The sequence below is a fragment of the Telopea speciosissima genome, chromosome 8 (assembly GCF_018873765.1).
Source record: "Telopea speciosissima isolate NSW1024214 ecotype Mountain lineage chromosome 8, Tspe_v1, whole genome shotgun sequence".
NCBI lineage: Eukaryota > Viridiplantae > Streptophyta > Magnoliopsida > Proteales > Proteaceae > Telopea > Telopea speciosissima.
Window position 1 is genome coordinate 62,257,648 of NC_057923.1, and position 6,000 is coordinate 62,263,647.

Sequence of the window (6,000 nt, forward strand, 5' to 3'; positions counted from 1 at the left end):
TTTTGCCGGATTGGCTTCGATGCCTCTGACAGAGACCATGAAGCCAAGGAACTTTCCCGAGGTTACGCCGAATGCACACTTGGCGGGATTCAGCTTCATCTGGTTCTTCCTCAATACGTCGAAGGCTTCTTCCAGATCGGCCAAGTGGTGCTCGGCCTTCAAACTTTTCACCAACATGTCGTCCACGTAGACTTCCATGTTCTTTCCGATCTGCTCGCGGAATATATAGTTCACGAGGCGCTGGTATGTTGCTCCAGCATTCTTCAATCCGAACGGCATGACCTTGTAGCAGAAATTCTCTTGGTCAGTTCGGAAGGCCGTGTACGACTCGTCCTCCTCATGCATCATGATTTGGTTGTAGCCGGAGTACGCATCCATGAAACTCAGCATCTCATGACCTGCCGTGGCGTCGATCAAGAGGTCGATCCGAGGTAGTGGGTACTCGTCTTTTGGGCAGGCCTTGTTGAGGTCGGTGTAGTCGACACACATTCTCCACTTCCCGTTTGGTTTAGGGACCATGACGACGTTAGCCAACCAGGTCGGGAATTTCTCTTCTCGGATGAATCCTGATCGGCGAAGCTTCTCCACCTCTTCTTTGATTGCAGTTTGCCGATCAAGTGCGTAGTTTCTTCTCTTCTGCCGGATTGGTTTTCGACTCGGATCCACATGGAGTCGGTGCTCTGCTATATGTCTGGGTATGCCCGACATGTCAGCGGCCGACCAGGCGAAGACATCGGCGTTCGCTTTTAAGAAAACTCCGAGCCGCCTTCTTTGATCTTTATTTAGTAGTGATCCGAGCTGGACCACCTTGGTTGGGTCCTCTTCGCTGAGATGAAGTGGGGTCAAGTCTTCCACGGGTCGCCCTCTCCTCTCGATAAGCTCATCCCGCTGATCCTCGGGGATATGTTCGACGCACATGGCCATTCCTCGAACATTACCCTTGTTTTGCTTGACGAAGGTAGCGTAGCACTCTCGTGCCTTCTTTTCGTCGCCTTGGACCTCGCCGACACCGTTCTCGGTGGGGAACTTCATCTTCAAGTGAGTCGGGGAGATGATGGCTTGGAGGGCGGTCAATGACGGACGGCCGAGTATGGCGTTGAAAGCCACTACCGACCGTACCACCATGAATTTGACTAGGATCGTTGCCTGGCAAGGAGCTTGCCCAATTGTGACTAGTAGATCGATCGAGCCCTTGATAGTCGCGGCCGCTCCCGAGAACCCGTGAAGCGAGGTTCCTTCGGGCTTAAGCGCTTCGTCGCCGAAGCCGAATTGTCGGTACGCTTCCAATGACATAAGGTCCACGGATACGCCGGTATCGACCAATACACGGTGTACGGGTCTGTTCGCAATTTCTACCTGCACCACTAAAGCATCGTCATGAGGTAAACTTATACCTTCGAGGTCGGCTTCCGTGAAGGAAATCGTCACCGCCGGCTTGAGTTTCTTGGCGGGCATCTCGGCTACTCCGACGAAGCGAGCGTTTGCCTTAGCCTTTCGAGTACTCTCTTGCCCGGGCCCCCCGAGGATAGTGTATATGGGGGCTCCCTTGTCATTGCTCGGCCCGGATCCGTCCTCCTTCTTCTCGGCTCGGACCTTGTCATCGTCTCTTTCAACTCGCCTGGTTTCGGCCTTAGGCTCGGCTCTTCTCTGATCTCGGTCATCCGGCCGCCGACCTCCACGATCTTCTCGGCCTCCTTTGACATATCTCTTCAAGTGGCCCGCTTTTATCAGCTCTTCGATTTCTCTTTTCAGCTGATAACAATCTTCGGTGTCATGACCGATGTCCTTATGGAATTGGCAATATTTGTTGGGATTCCGAGATGACCCCGCTTGCATCGGTCGGGGTCGGCGGATGTACCCCCCATCTTGTATTTGCATCAGGATCTCCTTGCGAGATGCATTCAATGGCGTGTAGTCGGGGCTCCGAGCTCGATCCGACCTGTCAGCTCGGCGATCCGTCCTTGGCCTTTTGTCTTCTCTTCGGTCGTCTGTTGTCGGCCTTTTCTTGTCAGTACGACCTTCGTTGCCCTTCCAGGGCTTGGAGGACCTCGGCCATATTTGCGAACTCGTTGCACCTCTCCAAGAGCTCGGCCAGGTTTCTTGTCGGCTTCCGGGCCAAGTCCTTGATAAGGTCCATGTCGGCCAATCCGTTGCTCATAGCCGTATGGGCCGTGGCCTCATCCAAATCCTTGATATCTAAGGATTCCTTGTTGAAGCGGGAGACGAATGCTCGGATCGACTCGTCGGGCCTTTGCTTCACGCTAAGGAGGTTGACCGTGGTCTTCTTATGTTTCATACTACTCGGAAGCGCGTGACAAAGGCTCGACAGAGTTGAGCGAAGCTTTTTATGGAGTTCGGCGGCAACCAGGAAAACCATGAGGTCGCCGCGCCCTTGAGGGATGCAGGGAAGGCTCGGCAAGAAACGATCTCGGTTCCCCCGTACATTGTCATCATCGCATTAAAGTAGTTAATGTGATCTGTCGGGTCGGTCGTCCCGTCATACCTGTCGAACGGGGGAGGTTTGAAACCGTGTGGTAGCGGCGCGGTCATGATCTCGGGAGGATAAGGGTGACGCCCGACCAAAGAGTAGGCGTCCGGGGTCGCCTGTTTCTTCAACCCTTCCACCTGCTCGGCCAAGTCTCGTAGCCGCTTCTCCAGCTCGGTTTCAGGTGCTTGGCCAACCGGCTCCTCGGCCCGGGGTTGATAGGATCGGTCATCCCGCTGTAGTCGGCCATTCTGGTCAGCTCGGTCCTCACCGTCCTTCCTTGTTCTTTTTTCTTCTTGGAAGTTGGACCCTCGGGGACTCCCCTGTTGTTCTTCTCGGGGAGGTGAGCTCGGACGTCGGGGAGTATGACGCGATCCTTCTCCGTGTCTCGGTGCGCGCCTTTCAACCGGGTCTTTCCTTTGTTCTCGGAATATCCTTGGCGGTTCGTCCTCTCCGATCCGTCCAGAAAATACCGACCTCCTTGCTACGAGCGGCTGGTTCAATTTCACGCCTGTTCGCGGGCTTTGGCGATGTTCTTGTTCACCCCGTCGAGCGCCTCTACTGGGGCGCGGAGGTGGAGTCTTCTGACGAGACGGATGCGAGGACGCAGCCCGACTCGGCTCGGCCCTACGTCGACCCTCATTTTGCTAGTTTCTTTCGGCGCGGGCGAGGAGGCTGGAGGGGCGCGGCCGGCGGTGACCCATCGGCCCGCCTCGGGCCATCCCGGTTCATGAAGGCGCTGACATCTCGTTGGTGTGGAGCATCTGCATTGCAAATCCATAACCTGTCGATTATTTGCCGGGGCTTCTGGGTCCAAACTCTCCGGCAAGGGTGGCGGTGCAGGTAAGACATTCCCGTCCAAACTTGGCTCGGCTGTGCCGGCTAGCCGCGGCCGTGGTTAGTGCACCTCCTCCATTCCCGCTTTCGGAGGTGGAATGGTGCCCGTGATGGCTGCGCACCACCTGCCGGGGGTCTTACTGTTTATCCCCTGCCGAGAGGCTTCGGGGGGCGGTGATCTCCTCGTCTGCACAACGGGTTGCGGCTCTTCTGTGCGGGAAGTCGAGCCATGCTGCCCTGACCTCGTGTGCACCATTGTTATTGCTCTTGGGATTGGTAGAAACGACGATGCTTGCTGATGTCGTTCCCACAGACGGCGCCAAATCTGTTGCGTGTGAAAACCTCCGGTAGTGTTCGCCCGTGGATGAACCTGCAAAAATCAAGCAATGAGCGCAAGAGGGCCGGTGTGGCTCCGGCCTAGGACTCTCCGATGCTCAAGTCAGGTCTTCAATGCGACAGCGTAACTGCGTATTAAAAAGCAAGATGTGGAATAGAGCTCCATACCTGGGTATTTATAGAGTAAGGAGGAGATGAGACGGTTGGGAGAGTCCTAGTATGGTAGGAGTCCTTCTTTCGGAAGGTTCTCTCGCGTAGAGCGGAATGGAGAGTTATTTTCGGGGTCGGACTCTTATTAAGGTAAGAGTCCATGTAGAGTGTGATTCTGTGTTGTGCTGGGATCGTGGCTCGGTCCTTATCCCGTGATTCTCGGGATGCGCTGACGTGGCCCGGAGATCCCCGGTGGGGTGCTATGGGAGCCTCAATGGAGGAGGGCTCGGCCAACGAGGTCGGCCCGAGAGGAGGTTGGTCTCGGCCATGAGGTCGGCTAGGCGTCCCTGGCTGACCCGTATAATCTCGGCCTCAGTTACCTGCCAGCTCGCTCAAACCAGGCTTTGTCAGGTGACTTATCGGATATGGGGTCGGCCCCATTTCCTGCTCGGCCCAACTCGATTCTCGGACGAGGTCAGTCGGCCACGTGGCGACCTCGATAGGTGGGGTGTTTTATGCCTCATCAGGAGATTGAAATTTTACTAACACGAGACGCTAACGACATCTTCTATTCATATGTCAAGTTTCGTCCAAATAGATTTGACTATGACAAAATAAAGCTTTAAAATCTTGGAATGAATTGAAGTTTTTGAAAAATAATTGAATAGAAATCGATGACTGCAAATTTGGGATAAACTCTTAAATATGAGAGTATATAATGATAGAATGCGAGTTTGAAATTTGACATATAACCAATCCAGACCATTTCAAAATCAGCATTCCCCCTTCCATGTGGCACAAATAGATCCCTACCTTCAACTTAATAGTCATTTTGTAAAACTTTTAAATAAAGTTTTTTAGAGAGAACTACTCGGAAGGATATGTTTTTACTTCACTTTTCAACTAGTATCTAAATTGCTCTACTATTTTCTTTTATGCTATTGATTTTTTTTTATAAAAATTTTAATTTACTTCACAGTATATTATATCCAACTAGGTAGTGATTCAATAAGGATTTGATTGAATTGATACTAAAGAATTATCCAATTAATAATTAAATCAAGTTTGGCAACATTTTGATATTAATCTAATTAACATCATAAATACATATATTTTTTCCAAATTTTTAATAATAATTTTTGAAATTATATTAAATTAATTTCTACAATTATTGTTAACTATCTATCTTAAAAATTATTTATTTAATTTCACTTCTTTTACCTTTAGTTCTCTCGCAACCTGATAGAACCTATGGATTAGATTTAAACTTTAAAGTTTAAATTCCTATCTTGATGAATGTAATTTTATATTGGTTAAATTATAGATCACCCCTTGGTTTTCAATCGAAATTCAGATCACCCCCTAATTTTTGAAAAAAACTTAAATCAGCCTTTCTACCACGGTGTTAGTCGATTGTTAGTTATTGGTGTGAAAGGATTATTTTACCCTTGTACTAAAACATTTGAATGAAATTTACAATACTACCCTCTCCATCTCTCCTCTATCTCTCTCTTTTGTAACTCTCCGTAGCCCTTCTACAGTAACTGAGGATTTCTCTGCAAATCCATCTGAGATATCGGAGTTTTTAGGTCTCGTGTCTGGGTTTGCTTGTTCAGTTGGACAGTTGCCGTGTTACAGGTCTTTTCTCTGTTTCCTTTTTTCTCTCTCTTCAGTGTAGTGTTGGTGGATACTACATTCTCTTCTACGGATAGAGACTTCGCCTCTCTTTACAGAGAGAGAGAGAAATGGGTTGAAGAGATAACTCCTCCTCGAATAGAAAGATAAGTAGAGAGAGAGAGTGAGAGAGAGATACAACTGAAGACGGTAAAGGTAAAAGGGTATCTGTATTGTCTAAATTTCTGGCTGTATTGGGGTTTTCCAAGTCCCAGTGAACTACATCTGTATTGTCCAAGAAATGTACAAAATTGAGAGATCGAGAAGCAGAACAGTAAAGACTGAAGTAGAGATATCGTCTCAGGTTGCACTGTTTCAGTAGATTCCGAGTTCTAGCAGTTTGTACTCAACCCAACAGCATCATATGTAACAGGGAAGAAGAAGGGAAAATATCGCTGGAGAGAGAGGGAGGTACACGACCTTGTACCAATCCGGCACAACTCAAATGTCCATTGTTGAACTAGCCTGTACTGCAGGGATTGCTCTGTTTTTTGACAAAAATGGCACCCGAACGTCTC